This window comes from Oculina patagonica, chromosome 9, assembly GCF_052425735.1.
Source record: "Oculina patagonica isolate OP01 chromosome 9, crgOcupat, whole genome shotgun sequence".
Taxonomy (NCBI): Eukaryota; Metazoa; Cnidaria; class Anthozoa; order Scleractinia; family Oculinidae; genus Oculina; species Oculina patagonica.
In genome coordinates, this window is record NC_135766.1 from 12,462,621 (window position 1) to 12,480,313 (window position 17,693).

Genomic DNA, 17,693 nt, shown 5'->3' on the forward strand with positions numbered 1-17,693 from the left:
ATATTAAGGAATATTTCTACCCCAGCCCCCCTCCGTGATGGGATGCTAGTCAATCGCAGGGTACCCCCAGCATTGGAGAGAGACACTATGAGAGTTAAGTGTCTTGCCCAAGAAAACAACACATCGGCCCCGGCCAGGTCTCGAACCCGGAGCATTCGATCCGGTGTCCGGTGTGCTAACCATTAGGCCACCGCGCCACCAGCAGAAAAGAAATTGACATTTGTAAAATTAGCTGATAGCAATCCTTTAATCTGTAAAATATTGAATTCAAGTAGTCAGAAGTTAACTTACTGTCATTCAAAGGGTTTCTCACTGACTCTTTATTACCGGTATTTTAAGACTTTGCGGGTAGTTCTGAAGCCTTATCAGTAATAAAAGCAAGATCTTTGATTATACTCTACTTGGGTACTCTACGTCACGCCCAAAGGCTGGGAACGATCACATCATAAACCTATAAGCCCACAAATGCATCGCAGACCGTTCAATAAAAAAACCACTTCTTGACTTGACTTATTTGACTTTCATTTCCTTTACTCCTGTGTGGGTAATGCAGGGCTCGAGACTAACGGTAGCCTACTAGCCAAAGGCTAGTAGAAATGCAGTTTTCGCTGGTAGGTTTTGGATTTTCACTAGCCAAAATGGCTAGTTAAAATTTCAGGAATTCGATTGGAAGAAAACAACACATCGATTCCGAGAGAACAGAACTCACAAGTACACTGTCGTCACGTATAAATTTTTCAGACTGGACACGCTGAAATTACCAAAAAGTAACCTAACATTAACCCTGAATATAATGATTACAGAGCCAGTGAAGACGGCAAAGTGCTTTTGCCCAAACCCAAGTTAGCTTGAGAATTCTGGCTAGTAAAAAATTGGTTTTGGCTAGTGAAATCAAAGCTGTCACTAGCCAATAGGCTAGCTAGCAAAAACGTTATTCTCGGGCCCTGGTAATGGGTCGTGTAATTCGTCACAGAGTGACATTTTTTTGGTCCTTGAAGTTTGTTTAAAGTTCCCTGAACAAAGTGACTTCATCATAACAGTTCAGCATTAGGGAAAAAATGGGAAAAAAAAATCACCAAGTTTTACGTTGAACTGCAAAACTCGTTTTCTTCCCGTTACATTACATAATTTCGGTACACATAATGTATTTTCAGCCTACCATCGGCAGAAAAATAGAATATTCAGCCTGCGCCGGTAAAGCAATGTTCTTATAACAGAAAGAAAACAGTGTATAAACATCTCAGTTACTGCTAATTCAAAATGGGTCAGTGAGTAGTTTTATCGAAAGATTTGTGGAGCAGTGTTTCTTTATTGCAACATTTTGTCGTTTTAAATAATACAAGCGCTGAACGTTTAAAGTTTTAATTTCAATGTGAGAGACTGATAAAAATTCACATTTCCCGGGGGGCGGGCGTGCCCCCGGACTCCCCTACCTGGCTTACGCTTACGCGTTCGCGTTTAAGCCCCCTACCCCTCCCCTCTGCCGGCTCAACTTCTTGCTGCGCGGGCCCTGTGCCAGTACTTAGAGCTTAAGCCCAGTGAACTTTACAACCGACTAAACAACGCTGCTCCTATCAACAGACTTTGTGAATTTTTCCTGCAGCAAATTAACACCAGTTTGATGATGCTTTTTACATTTTGTTATGCAGACCATGCAAGACATAACAATTAGGTAATTAGTTATAAATTTAGTGTTACATTGCATGTAGTTGGTAGTTATGTCTTATTGTGTGATCTTGAAAAAAGTTTTGAAAAGGCTTTAGTTAATGTTCTGATGACTTTTCGCTGGAGGTATTGAAAAGTGAGAGTGCAGCTTTTGAAATTCTTAGTAAACCAAATGATTTTAATTAGGTTTTAGTTAGGTGTCCACGATGAGTAGAGCGGACTTTTCCCTTCAGGTACGGATCATTTTGACACAAAAATAATGTTATTATTCATTTATTTTATCAGAAGTAAAATTACTTTTGTGATTCAAGTTCCGTCAGTAACAGGGCGTTCGGTGCGTCATATCAAAAACGAAATGACTTGAGTGAGTTTTTATTTTCAATTTGGTCTTGAAAACAGCATGTAATTCATGAATTGTCTTCTTAAATGGTGCTACAAAATATAAAGGCTTCTTGTCTTTAACACATGTAAACACGGTAGCACAATAAAATGATTTTGTGCAAAACAGGTTAAAGGATGGGTCGGGAGGGTAGCGGAATACCACTGATACCTTAGGAACTACCAAGGTGACCGAAATGGCGCAACAAATACCATAACTCTAGAGAAATATATTGCACCGTATAACAAGAGATAATTTGTTGCGATAGGAAGAAATGACAAATTTGTTTGAAGTACCTTGGAGAGTGCGTGTGGTGACAGCTATAGGTTGTCAATCCAAAATTTGAAATTATGAAAAGGAAAGTAAAAATACTGTCCATTCGCCTTACAAGTACAATTGCATTATTGATTTTCATTTCTGTTCGCTCATAGAGAATCTTTAAAAAGAATCAAAGAAGGTGCAGTTAAACAATTAACAACGTTACCTGTCACGCCTAAAGAAGTGGTCTCTGTTTACGGCTGTTCACCATCTTAAGGTCATTGCCCTGTATTGCATTGCGCATCCTTACTGCGCAGAATTTTACGCGTAATAAGAGCGCGTGAGCGCGCGCACATAAACAAAATGGCGGCTTTTTTCTATGTGGCTTAGTCCGCTGAGAGAAGTAAATTGTCGCTTTCTCGTAAACGAGTCTGGTGACCTATCAATTTTTTCTCATATTTTGGGTGTAGCGATCAAATTCTTTCTGTAAAATGAAAACAGATCAATTCTTGTGTTTGAAAAAAAATTATCGCTAAAAACGTGTACTTTGCTGGTACTCGCAGAGGAATTTTAAAGGAATTATATGGAATATACAAGGTCTTCCTGCTCCTAAACGAATCTGGGCACCCCCCCATTTTTATTACAAAATTTAAGTTCCCTTAAAGTAATAAACCAGTTGGCGAAGTTTGGTTAAAAAATTGTGTTCAGTTCTACCATCTTAACGTGTAATAACTCTATTGTAAAGTCAGCAACAAGATTCCTTCAATTAGGGAATTCCTATCCGCAATTACTAAATTCAGAAATGACACGTGATTTGAGCAAAAAAGTAAAGGAAGCTTAAAAAAACTCCTGCTCTCTACGGCAGCGAAAATGCGATTCAATTGAATAGCGATCCCGCCTACTTGGTGAACAAACTCTGCTATCTCTTTAATTACGTACCTGACTTGGTGCAGTTTTCTGTTTGATCTCCTTGAAAAAAATTCTTTGGTAACTGATATCTGTTGAAAAGAAAATTCGTAACATGTCCAGTGAAGAAGCTAGCAAAAACAACAAGAGATTATGGTAAATTTTATACGCAAAAACATGCAAGTGACTTGCACAAAAATAGAACAATTAAATTTTCCCCTTTCTAAAGGCAGCCAGAGTGAGTCACTCTTGATGCAGTGTTTTGTTTGGTTTTATAAAAAAAATCATCCGTTCATGTTTCAAAGCAACTTATTCGTTGTAAACCCAATCTGACACTGAGTCGAACTTTTGCATTCATGACGTAATAATGGACTGCACGCGCCTTATAAGGCAAAGCCCGCTCTTGCACGCGCAGCTGTGTCACGCACTCTTGACGAGTTTTCAAATAACGAAACAATTTTATTTTTCAACAACAACAACAATTCAAAGGGGACAGACCATGAACTTAACTGGATATCTAACTGCTGTAACCGATCATTAGCCTGCGAGCAGGCTCTCCTATTCGGATCGCGCCTTCGGCGCTCGAAGAGTTCAATTCACGTTTCCCCCTAATAGAGAGCCTGCTCGCAGGCTAACCGATCATCAGTAGGATACCTAAAATTCGTGCAATTCCACAACTGGTTTCGGTGCCATTAAATCCTATACCAATTGCAGAACACTTTAGGAGGAGCCAACCACGATGTAAGCACAGCTACAGACAAGACCTAACGACGGGGGGAGGGGGAGGGGTCTTAATTTTGACCCATTGGCTCTAGTCATAACTTGCCAATTGATTTTCAACCAGTGGCACTATTCATTTCAATGGCCTGTTCCATACACAAATGTATCCGTAAAAGCAAATTGGCGCCCGTGCCCTATGTCGCAGTTCAGAACTTCACGCACACTCAGCTTTACTAAAGAAAGCATTTCCTGTAAGAGAGACATTCCGTTTTCCCATCAGCCGTTCCAATTCCAGATTTTCTGTGCGCTAGGTACTCTGGGATAGGGGACTGCCCCCAGATTCTTTCACTTTCCCTCACAGGCCTCAGTGTTCTCTGCATAGCGCTGTTTACGAATCGAAGTTGTGAGATTGTGGACGCAAAAGTACAGATATTTCTGCGACAAGGTAAGTTCAGAAACAATCAGTTGTACTCTTTCTAACCGAAGGAATACATTTCTTTAGAGTTTGACGAATTATTGATCAATTAACTTCAGAAAGATCACTTCCGCTTTCGAATTCATCAGTTGTGAGTTTGAAACTTGAATTTGAACGAAACTTTTGTCATTTCTGAACGCTTTTTTCATTTATACAGGTCCCACGTTGTAGAATTCAAAGTCAAGATGTGATTTTTAAGCGATCTTTTGTTATTACAGGTAAGCGTGCACTGTAGAAAACGTACGAATTAAGCTTGAGTTCACTGTTGAGTTTCTGAAACAGCATCCCCCGGCTTCAACCTAAACGATTCGTTTTTCCCTTCCAATTTTGTTAGCAATCAAGGATTATTCAGCTTCTTGATAGTCTGTGGTTTTGTTGTAGTAGTTCTTTTCATGTGGATTCCCATCGTCTGTACTTGGCTCACGGTATACAGCCATGATTCCAGCCGTATTATCAGGGTGGGTGGGGAGGGGGGGGGGGGGACGAATAGATGCTGTTTTCAAACTTATTAGTTTGGCTGGTATTCCTCTGTTTGTTTGATAACTCCCAAGTTTCCGAATTTAACAAATATATCAATTTGCAGTGCTTGTTATGTATTAGTCAAATCCGAGAGTGCCCGTCTCCTCCATCTCCCAGGCAAGTTGATGGACATTTTGACTTGAAAAAAAATAATTTTTATTATTATACATTAGAATCACTTTAAAACATGTGATTGGTCGAGAGCATTCAGTCAATATACAGTAGTATGTGAACTTGACATGATAACCCAATATCTGCAGCAGATATTGGGTTATAATGTCGAGTTCAAAGTCCGCCTAGTTTCCAAGCCCTCGTCCGTGTAGTGCTGTCAGACTTTTGAAAATATGGCTAAGCAATTCGCCTCTGTTTCCGAAGAGGAATTGAAAGTTTTGATCGAGAATTTAATATTCTAAAAACACCAAGAGAACAATAAAAACAAGTGTAAAAATTCTGAATGTTTATTAATTGAGGGAGAAGAATCTGGAGGACCCACAAGATAAAACCGCTTTGAAAATGTTCTGACGAAGTTTTACGCTGGTGCTAGAAAAAGTGATGGCAAATTGTTTGAAAACGTATAGTGTAAAACAATTATTGAATTCGCTTTTCGCATGATATCGTGAATTATCAAAACCTCGTGTCTGTGTTACCAGACCTCGGTTTTGATATTTCGTGCCAACCTCATCCATGAATACCGTAAAAACCCGCAGATAAGCCGCATCTTTTTTCCAAGAAATTTTCGCTCGAAAGCGGGGGTGCGGCTTATCTGCGGGAACATTCGGAAAAGGTGCCGTAAATTTTCGTGAACTGATGCTAAATGGAAAATTATGTAAATTAATAAAACATAAAACTACAAGAGAGTACCGGTCATTACATTTGCAAGTTTTACAGCTCCTATACTGTTTGCAGTAGTGTCGACAATGGCCTAAAACGTTGACAATAATATTGATACTGAAAATACCACGAAAATACCACGAGTATTCACGAGTAAGATGGCCAATTGTTTCTTTCTCATTTTGCACTTTGATGGAAAATTTGCCGAACTGATTACGAAACTCTCTTCATGCAACGAGTTTATCTCCAATAGATGGCTCCCAAATCTTTAATTTGTCGATATGATAGCCACGAAACCCGAACGCCTCCATGGCCATCTTGTTTTGCTTTACGTTCTCACCCTAGTCCCATATTTCGCATCTGACCAAATGCCTGGTTACTAAGCTACGAACGTTCGACAAACGCAAGTTCTTGCTGTTGTGCAAAAATCTATGGAAAAACTGCTTTGAATGAAGAAATACCTGCCAACAAATGCCAGAAGAAGATCACCCATAATATGTCAAAGTTGGTTTTCATTATATTTAAGAGCTCCAAGAGCTCAAATTGTGGGCAAGACTGAAGTATTTTCTGTTTCAATGTTCATTGAGTTTACGTTCGATGAAGAAGACTTCCTAAAGAGAGCTAGCTCAACTTTGGATTTTCTTTGATTTACTTTCAAAAATTTTTTTTCCAACATTTGAGTTGTTAAACTCAGGGTGCGGCTTATCTGCAGGTGTGGCTTATCCGCGGATGTTTACGGTAATTGCTTAATATCAATCTGGATTACATGTATGTGTCAGGTTTTATTCATGAATATGGACTATAATTTGAGTACTAGCTTCTCCTCTTTGTCACAAAATCCTTGGCAGTTTCAATGAAAACTGAGGTGAACATTTCAACAGAGAACTGAAAAGGTGGAATATCGTATTTTCTCGGTTATAAGGCGCACGTTTTTTTTTAGGAAACTCTGTTTTTTCTTGGGAAGTTTTTGCCAAAATTGGGGTGCGTCTTATAGCGGAGTATTTTCGCCCAACAAAATCTTGTGGCCGCCATTTTACCGGAACTTTCAGTTAAAACAAGAAAAATCTTAGTGTCGTCATTGACTTTTAGAATATTTTACACCTCAAGAACAAGAAACAGATATCTGATACACCCTGCGAGCAGAGCCCTTTCTTTTCCACTGATATACTTGAGAAGAAAAGGCTCTGCAAGAATCGCGTCAAATCTTTGTTGAGCATGCACAAGGTTTACGCGATGCTTGCGCGGTTAGCTTGCGCGAGGATCACTTAATCTTAGCATGCGCGCGCGAAATGGCGTGTCGGATCGTACACGACAGTGAGAACAAAGTGCTTGTTTTACAAGTTCTTTTCTTCAAAAAGCGTCTGAGTTCCTTCAATAAAAGCACGTCAAGCACCGCTTGAGGTCGTGTTAGTGACTTTATGATAGAGATGTGCGATTTAAACCGTGAAATTTCTTCTTGGTTTGCGAAAAAACAAGATCTTAAATGATCCACAAGCTGCATGCGCGCACAAATTGTAGCAGATGGCGAGAGCAATCGTCAGTTCTAGTGCTTTCGGGAGCGTACTGTGGGCTCCGTCTTGGCCATCAGTTTTTCAAAAAAAATTACTGCTGGCGCAGCAAAAACCGGTTTAATCCGGGCTGACCAGCCCAAACTTTGGGGCTGCGGCGACTTCGAAGGAATGACACGATTCATGCAGAGCCTCTTTCTACTTCCCAAATCTCAACCGCAGGGAAGTTAAAAGAGGCTATGCTCGCAGGGTGTATCTGATATTGTCAAGTTGACAAGTTTTGGTAACAACTCAGCTTAAGCCAGCTTATGTTGAAACAGACAAAGAAAATCAAGCATATTCATATCAAACAAACCTTGCTCATCACTCAGAACTGTCCTTAAATTGATGAATGCATCTTTTTAACTCCCCGACTCATGGTGCGTCTTATAACCGAGTGTTTTCGGAAAATTTTCAGTTTGGGGTGCATCTTATACATGTAACCGAGTGCGCCTTATAACCGAGAAAATACGGTAATTATATTTTCCCAGTTATTTTGCCCTTGAATAATTTTTATGGATATCAGTAAAACTGTGCAGACAATCCTTGAGCTTGAGACCACAGTGACTAATGTTTCTAATGGTTGGTCAAATGTCAGGTGAAGTTTTGCATCAAATTAATAAGATAAGATAAGATTTTATTTGCCACTCCAATAAAAATGGATTTTCAGTGTCAAATTACAAAAAAATGTTTTAAAAATGTACTATATTGGAGCTAGTTATAACCTCAAGTCAAATGCCTGTTGTTGTTGTTTTTTGTGGGGGATGGAGGGGTGCTCTTTAAGATTTGACAGATACATTATTTTACAATAATCAGTATTTATAGGTCATTTATAAATCAGTATTTAAATTTATATTCTTTAATCACACAGGTCCCTGAAACTGGGAATTCCAAGTCAGAATGTGATATTTCAGACATTTCTTCTAATTGCTGGTAAGCTAGTAAACAGACAGGGTTCAATTTGTTTTCGGACTCCCAAAATGTTTTCGGACTCCAAATTTTTTTGTTTATTAAACAAGTAATCATTCTTTTTTGCTTAATAAACAAGTTTGACTAGTGAAAGTTGCTTATTAAACAAAAAAGACCCTATTTTTTAATTGATAGACAAAAAAGGTGCTATTTTTTGTTTATTACACAAAAATTTTTTGTTTAATAAACAAAAAACGCGCGCGCTTTTTGCTTATTAAACAAAAGTTTCACAAACTTGTGGACACGAAAATTTTTACCTTCGGCCGCCATTACATACAAAAATATTGAGAGGAAAAACAACGCTACGGATGAATCATTATTTTAAAAACATACATATTAGAAATCTCTACTGCTAAATCATTCCACTGAAAAAAAACAAAGGCATGAGTTCCCTTTTAGGAAGAATATTTTCCAAAAGTTTGACTACGCGACGCGATCGATCGGCTGCGTTCAACGAGCTGTGTTCAAGTTTTAAATCGGAAACAAGCCCTCTTCATTTTATTAATTACAAAAAAAAAACAAAAGAGAGATTTCTAAAAGCAGAAAGAACCGGGGATTTGAATGAAGATGGCCTGTTTGTCGTCGAGTTTGTCGGTTTTTTTTTGGAAAATATTCTTCCTAAAAGGGAACTCATGCCTTTGTTTTTTTTCAGTGGAATGATTTAGCAGTAGAGATTTCTAATATGTATGTTTTTAAAATAATGATTCATCCGTAGCGTTGTTTTTCCTCTCAATATTTTTGTATGTAATGGCGGCCGAAGGTAAAAATTTTCGTGTCCACAAGTTTGTGAAACTTTTGTTTAATAAGCAAAAAGCGCGCGCGTTTTTTGTTTATTAAACAAAAAATTTTTGTGTAATAAACAAAAAATAGCACCTTTTTTGTCTATCAATTAAAAAATAGGGTCTTTTTTGTTTAATAAGCAACTTTCACTAGTCAAACTTGTTTATTAAGCAAAAAAGAATGATTACTTGTTTAATAAACAAAAAAATTTGGAGTCCGAAAACATTTTGGGAGTCCGAAAACAAATTGAACCCTGTTTGTAACAATTTCAACCAGGGCCATTTATTATGCATGATAACAAAACAAAACAATCTGAGTTAATTCACGATCAGACCAATCAATATTGTTATTGAGCATAGTGAAGTTCCTCGAGCTTTGTATTTCATCCCGTGTAAAAAAGACACCGGGATCCCGGCGGGATCCTGGCGGGGATCCCGCCACGAACCGGGATCCCGTCAAGATCCCGCCGAGATCTCGCCAAGATGGCTATATCCCGCCGGGATCCCGACCGGGAAAAAATTCCCGGCACGTCGGGATCCCGCCAAGAATCTTACCGAGACCGGGATCCCGCCAAGAAAACAGACTTCCCGCCAGGATCCCGCCTGGGTAGAATTTCCCGCCACGGATCCCGGCAAGAATCTTGCCGGGAATTATATTCTCGCCAAGATCCCGGCAAGAAAAAAAAAAATTTTCACAGCGTGAATAAATCTCGGTAGCGTTCCCGGCGAGATTCAACTCACTTCTCAGTTCTCACCGGGAAAAGTCGATGCTTTGAAATTCTCACAAATAGTATTATGCTGTGGTCGGAATGCAAGACATGGCGTGTATTGATGAAATAAACTTAAAGTACTAATAATAGTAGTAATTAAACCAGTTTGATTTTTAAAATGTCAAAAAAAATATAATACGTGACGGTGAGCCGCGGAGGTAATTCCCAGGAGGAAAGTTTTATCAGTCTAGACGAACTGGCGCGACAAAGAGGCGCGTGATAATAAGTGAAGATAAATTGAAAGATAAGAATTTTTATTGATCCGCGGTCTGTTTTTCAAGTTTTTTTTTTAACTCTTTCTTTCTTTTCTTACCTTTGAGGAACCTTTATAATTAATACCTTTGAGAAATCCAATGACAAAAGCCAATGGCAAATTTCTGTCGGCCTTTTTCTTCCAATTGCAAATGCACTCGGGAATCCGCTGTAATTGCGCTTTTTGCCTTGAAAAAACATCTAGATGCTATTTTAATTGTGGCTCCGAAGAGGATATGAAAGAGATTTATATTTTTAGAGCTTATTTACCTTCCCGAAGACCACCCAGATAGCGAAGAATATTCCCGCCTTTTCCCGCAAGGTGTCGTGAACTGAGCGTTTCGATTGGCTGCCTTAGGTCACGTGGGACATTGTACACGCTACCCTCGGGAAGAGAAAAAAAATATTTTCAGTTGGAGGATGGAGTGTTTCTGTGTTTGCTCTTTACAACCAGGGCTGGAAAAATGTGTTTTTTGGCTGCTTTTGTTATGAACTTGAGTTTAGAATCGACCTTACTTCAGGGAAGAGCTCCTCTGTGGAAACTGCTGGAATTTGCTGTTATAAATTCGAGCGACAGCGCCATATCTTGTGAGATTCGTCAATGGACTTGTTGAACTTCGAACAGTGGAAGGAGATAGACATTTTGAGTACGGGCCATTTACTGCGAAGTTGTACCTGTTGCATGATGCTTGAGACGTAAACTTATGCTTAAATATTGTATTGTTATTTAAAAAGCTTCGGGAAAGAATGCTCCTTCGTCTTCGGCGGTTTGTTCGCAGATGATCGAAAGATAGTTCGCTCGTTTGGTAGTTCACAGCATTGCACCTTCCTTCGCTTGAGCACAAGGTAAAGGTTAGTTGCCTTTATGTATTTGTTGTCTCGTTCAAAACATTTTACAGAAGAATATTCGCTTTTTTGCTTGTGAACTAAAGCTCGCTCTCTCTGACTTGTGCAACCATTGAGAAATATATGTGCTTGGTAGCAAAACTGTGGCCATCTTTTTCTGTAAGCTTCTGTAAATAAATGATGTTGTTTTGATACAGAACCAGTGTGTTTGTTTTGCCGGTATGCGAAACGCCAAGATATGTTTACTATGGTTTTAATTAGTTTGTCAGTATCTGATCTACGCTGTAAATAAATGCCAGAATTCCTGCCATGAATCTCTTCGAGAAAAGAAATTGTCGGTAACCAAACTTCTTGCCGGGATCCTTGCCATGAATCTTGTCAAGATTTTGTCAGCGGGGAATTTCTCTTCAGGCCAAGATCTTGGCGAGATTCTCGGCAAGATAATTCGCCGGGAATCTTGGCGGGATTATGGCCGCCGGGAATTCGTTTCCCGCCAGGAATCCCGGCCGGCATCCCGCCGGGATCCTGCCGGGATTATGGCCGCCGGGATTTTTATTCCCGGCAGGAATCCCGGCGGGATTCCTGCCGGGAGGCGGGATCCCGGCGGCCATAATCCCGCCAAGATTCCCGGTCCCGTCCCGCCGGGATCCCCGCCGGGATCCCGCCAAGATCCCGCCAAGATCCCGGTTGGTTTTTTACACGGGATAGAGTAACATTATGAAACTAATGTGAGAATAGCTTAAATTGGGGTGCCCTTTGTCACAGATTTTACCAGATTTTTTTGAACCGCAAAATTTATGTTATTTTGTAATGTTGGAAACCCAAAAACAATCAATTGGTCTGTTTTTATTAAAAATTGCTATATTAAGAGCACTGAAACTGTTAACAAGCGTCTCATCCTCGGAGACCCAGGGGCAGTTAGTGGGGGCGACGGGCAGCTTATCGGGACAAAGTTTACAACATAGAGCGTAACAGCCCCTGGGCACTTTGTCTTACCGAACCAGTTCCAGAAGCGTTTGAACTCCTTCCTCCTGATTGGCCACAAAAATATTTTTGTGGCCAATCAGCGACGAGGACCGGCCAGGAGACTCTAATGTCTTCTTACACGAAGTAGTTTTCTCCTTCGATCAGCGAAGTTGCTTGACCCGTGCAACGGAGAGAATTTTGTGGACAGTTTCAGAAAAAATATTCAACGATGCGTAAGAGATTGCCAGCTGAAACCTAGGCGAAAGGAAACAAACACTCATCGATAAATTTTCACGGCAGCCTTAGTGAAGGTATGGTGAATTTTTATAGCTAAAACACGATACATGACATTCACTTTTCCGGCTAGGCTATTACAACGTTGATTGCTAGTCGATCGCGAGTAAACAACGTTAAGCTTACATTTTCTTTTTCGATCGTTGAACAACTTCTGAAACTCTTCACAATTTAGAATCTCCGTTGCACGGGTCAGGCAACTTTGTCGATCGAACGTGGGATCGGCGAGCTGCACGCACTTTGCTTCCTTGCTTTCGAGTCGAACCGAATCACAAACCGGCCCATTTTCGCACTCGTGTGTTATGCGTACAATTACCAGGTTATTAATACAATGCACAGCTGCAGTTTATTGTCCCGATCTTTTCTCTTCGCTGTATGATGAATCCCTCGTTCGGTGAGGTCGATTGTTGCAGACTGTGTGGGGTTTTTTTTGTAGACAAGCGAAGAAAACGAAATATTGTTGGTGAATTGGCGAAAAGGTTTGAGACAGTGGTCGGTGTGGAAATTTTGGAAGGCGATAAACGCGCAGTGTGTAACACATGCCATTACCGTGTAGAAATGTCGTGGAAGAGTGGGATCACCATTCAAGAGCAGTTGCTGAAAAGAAAACATCCATCCCCAGTCAATGACTCCGGGCTACCATAAAGCACTGAAAATTCTCCCTTTCCATCCAATATATCTCGATCGGTCGTTTTGCTTTCCCCTATGTAAACACTCTTAATACCAAGTGACCTCAAAAACTTCACCTGGTCTTCCACAATCGAAACAAGAGGCGACACAACAATAACCAAAGGATTGGCAGGGAATTCGTACCCTTTTGCATTCAACGCTTTGAAAATCCCAGGCAACAGCTGAAAGGTTAGGCTCTTTCCATAGCCCGTAGGCAATTGTCCAAAAACATCTCTTTTCGCTACAATTTTCTCTATAATGAGTCTTTGCTCTGCTTTCAGCTTTTCAACAGGGAACAATATGACAAACTTTCTTTTAGGGCTTGCTGAAAATCATCTTCGAATGTACGCGTCGAAACACTATTTACCACAGCCATTGCGAAAATGGGCCGGTTTGCATTGTGATTCGGTTCGACTCGAAAGCAAGGAAGCAAAGTGCGTGCAGCTCGCTTATCCCACGTTCGATCGACAAAGTTGCGTGACCCGTGCAACAGAGATTCTAAATCGTGAAGAGTTTCAGAAGTTGTTCAACGATCGAAAAAGAAAATGTAAGCTTAACGTTGTTTACTCGCGATCGACTAGCAATCAACGTTGTAATAGCCTAGCCGGAAAAGTGAATGTCATGTATCGTGTTTTAGCTATAAAAATTCACCATACCTTCACTAAGGCTGCCGTGAAAATTTATTGATGAGTGTTTGTTTCCTTTCGCCTAGGTTTCAGCTGGCGATCTCTTACGCATCGTTGAATATTTATTATGAAACTGTCCACAAAAGTCTCTCCGTTGCACGGGTCAAGCAACTTCGCCGATCGAAGGAGAAAACTACTTCGTGTAAGAAGACATCAGAGTCTCCTGGCCGGTCCTCGTCACTGATTGGCCACAAAAATATTTTTGTGGCCAATCAGGAGGAAGGAGTTCAAACGCTTCTGGAACTGGTTCGGTAAGACAAAGTGCCCAGGGGCTGTTACGCTCTATGTTGTAAACTTTCTCCCGAAAATCCCGTTGTCCCGATAAGCTGCCCGTCGCCCCCACTAACTGCCCCTGGGTCTCCGAGGATGCAAGCGTCTTGGACTGCAATGGAAATGAATTGCAACTTGAAAAATTAAGGCTGAACTTTTCAACTCGTTTCTGCATGTCATCAAATTAAAAACTCCATATATTTTCTATCCAAAGTTTAATTTCTTAATCCACAATTTAAGGTTAAATTATCTTTACATTAATTTTAGATAATCAAAGACAATGTTTTTTTCATGGATTAATTAGTTGCCTACCACTGCAAAATCCCTGTGACGTAGCTCCTTTAAAGCCAGCAAAACAGCTTTTCAATATGGCACAGCAAAGCTTCAAGTGCAATTTTGCTGTTTACATTATATTTTGCTAATTTTAAGGCTCTAACAGACTACAGTGTAGATAACTTTATTTAAACACAGTTAAAAATCCCTCAGCATGTACATGACTGTACAGTTTGAAAATGAAACACAGCAAATGTACTTGCATTTTTTTATAGTAGCGTTATATACTCTCAGGGATTAATTTTCTCTGTTTATAATAAATTTTTCATAATGTCAAAGAACCAGTATGTAAAATAACCGGTTTGGGCGAAAATGTTTGTGAAAATTAAGCTTATGCCAGCACAAAGATGAGGGAAACCACCCTCTGTTTCCATTTTTGGGAGTGGGGAGGGGGGGAGGGGTGGTTGGGAAAAACTCTTTTTCTTTTCCTGGGAAAGTTAATATAGACTATCAGGTAATTCTTGTCACCAAAGCTGCTGATCTCTGTGAACCTGTGCATGACAAGCAAGTGGCTCTGGGGACACATGATTTGATTGGCTACATTTTAACAAAGGAAGTTTTAAAATTTTGCCAATCAGATCACCATTTTAAACTTTCACATAACAAGGGGATTTTCATTTGGCTCATGTGATTGGCTGTTGCTTTTGTTAAAATCCAGGCAGTCAAATCATGTGTCCCCAGAGCCACTTGTTTCTCATGCCCAGGCTCCTCCAACTAAGTTAGACAAGTGGTTCTTGGAAAGAGAATGTCCTACCTTATTATAGGAAATTAATGCTTTATGAAATTAGCACAAATTTCAAAAATTCATGTAATGTAAGTTAATTTTTGTTAACGTTAACTTCTGTACCATTAATTAAGTGGGATTTTAATTTCCATGACCTTGATTTCCATCATTTTGGCCCCAAATTCTTGATACAGTGTCAGTCCATTCATTGACTCCTGGGAAAAAGTATTATTTTATCAGGGTGGAAGTCTGCCGGTATCACTGAAACATTGTAAAATGCTTAAAACATGCCTCTGCTTAACCTGCACTACTGTATGTTTGGGGAAAGTACCACAAACATTGTTTCTAATTAAATAAATTATTTTAAAAACATTTATAATAATTTAATTTATGGCATCCGCTAATCCTGAGTGTTGTAATCATCTGTATGTACAGGTGCCAAGTTGTTGAACACGAGGATCAGGATGTGACTAACATGTGTAAAGTTCTTTTAACAACTGAGGTACAATATTGTCAACATTGTTGTGATCTAATGAAAATAATTTACATTATGATATTTTGTATTTTTATCATTTCAGTGGTGTTCTGGGGCATTTTTAAAATGTTCTGGGCTTCACTGCCACTCTATTATTCCATCAAATCATTACCAAAGCGCAAACTGACTACAGACACTTCCTTAAATTGCTGTTGTGTGTGGGAGGTTGGGGTGAAAATTGAAGAGTAATTTAATTTGTTTGGTAAAGACAAATTTACATAATTTGAGAGTCAGTGAATATACCCCAAAACACACTGGGATTTATGCTGATAATTGTAAATGTCGCTATATAATTTGTTTTTCGCCATTCTGGTTGGCAAAGTCATTAAAAGTTAAAGTGTGTCTGAAACAAGTTCTGTTCTTCACAACTACAGTATTACAGAATTTTTCTAATAATTAAGGGTGGAATCCCAATTTTGCTGTAACCCTTGATGTCTCTGAACCTCCGGTTACTTCAACCAAATGTTGTTTCCTTTGGATTTGCTTTACTCAGTCAAATACTGCAATCTCCCCCCCCCCCCTCCACATTTCTTAAACCAATTTGTGTTTTCCTTGGACGTTAGAGAAGTTTGAAATCCACTGTATCAGAAATAATGTTGGTAAAGAACAGAACTACACTGTAGAAGCCAGAAGTTCAAGCCATTAACTCAACTGAGAGTCTGACAGAGGGTGTTCAATCTAACCACCACTCCCCCATCTCCCCTTTACAACTGATGATGATGTCGCATAGCATAAAAAGAAACAATACCTCCAATGCTTACAAACTAAAATGCACTGCACACTGGGTTTGGGCACATTGCACATTCCAAGATTACATGGGGGGATGGTGGTCAGTGAGCCAATGAAGTCTGTCACTGATTGTAGCCTCCTTTTTGAATTTCTTCATCTGAGAATTATATTGCTGTGCAATGATGACCGTGCTTTCAGTGCTGAATACATGTATATGGCCCAGGTGTCTCTTAAGGTGTTCCCCAACCACACTGATTGACATTGCTCCTGTACATTAGGGTACATGTCTGTTTAGTCTGACGACGAAAGGCCTCTAGCAGGAGATAAAACAATCTTAGGAGAACAATAAGGAAGGCTTTTTAGACGGATTCCACTGAAAGTTCGAGCAATGAGTGCAAAAATTAAGTACATGTACCAACCCTACTCATCGTACGGTAACATTTTATATAGTATTTGAAATATCTCACTGAAATTCATTTGTCTTATTGACCCCGTGATTAAACTCTAAAGCATGCTTGAGCTAGAACGTTAAAGTCAAATCTCGTAAAAATGTTTAAAATGTGCCCATTTTGTTTTTAACTGGCATGAAACGTCCGTTTTAACTGAAATCATAATTTCAAATCCATTTTTCTCTCGCAGGGTCAGCCTGAGAGCTAAAGTTTTGGTAGGTTTTTGTTAGCTGTACTCAAACTGTTACCATGCTAGGAGATCCCAGTCATTTTGCCTGTATTTCTCAAATGTTCGGCAGAAACCATCTTAAAATTCAGTGCCAGGGCCCAACTCTCATCCAACACCTGGCCTTTCAGCCCTATACAAAGACATTATTTTGTGACTCATGTAACTGTCTGGTCATCCAAGTTGACATTGCAATCAATCTAATTATCATCTTTGATTAAGCTGCTGCGATCACTCCAAAAGCTAGTGTATAGGATTCGTGGTATTCCTGTAGTTTATTGGGTGTATTCCCTAGAGAATGGTATAATATGTGTACACCCTGGGGTATAATTTACCCAGATGAAATTTGTACCCTGGGCTATGGTATACCTGTAGGGATAATGTTCCATGAGGGGGATAATTATATATTTATAAATGATATAATGTACCTGTGGGTGGGATTGTACCTGTATAGTATGTTTAATGCCTCATATACAGTACATGTACATGTCTGTGTGAATATCCCAGGGTATACCCTGGGGTGTGGGATTTGTTCTGGGATATGTTTGTTTGTAAACATGTATATTTTTATACTTGCGTGAGTTGCCATGGTATGTTGGAAGTCTATAAAAATTAATTACGAATGCCCCAGGATATATAAGCACTTGGGTTAAGGTTATCCTGAAGCAGAATATACCAGTTATAGTTTGTATGTGGCTTAGACCAGGACAAAGTGTCCGCTAACCAGAGGTGTCCACATCAAGGAGATAACCAACAGTGGAGATTTTACTGCATAACAAATGGCCTTAAAGTTGATCAGTCTCTAAATATATATGATGCACATTTTGTATTTTTAGAATGTCCAATGAATCAATCTACTTTAACAGATGTTAAAATCCAAGTCAGCAAGATCTTAG

General features: G+C 39.6%; 1 protein-coding gene across 6 annotated transcripts in view; it reads left to right on the forward strand.

The window, feature by feature from the left end:
* The window catches only part of LOC144666201 (uncharacterized), a 71,672-nt gene that overhangs the window by 11,391 nt on the left and 42,588 nt on the right, over positions 1–17,693 (forward strand). For 2 of the 6 annotated variants that reach the window (XM_078527581.1, XM_078527580.1), the window contains exons 1-5: positions 4,186–4,373; positions 4,561–4,621; positions 8,172–8,233; positions 15,294–15,360; positions 17,634–17,693. The exons of 1 other annotated variant lie outside the window; for it this stretch is intronic. The gene's annotated coding sequence lies outside the window, so the exon portion shown is untranslated. Of the gene's footprint in view, positions 1–4,140; positions 4,374–4,560; positions 4,622–8,171; positions 8,234–15,293; positions 15,361–16,465 lie in introns of those variants that run through there. 3 more of the 6 variants (XM_078527585.1, XM_078527584.1, XM_078527587.1) reach the window with 3 other exon arrangements.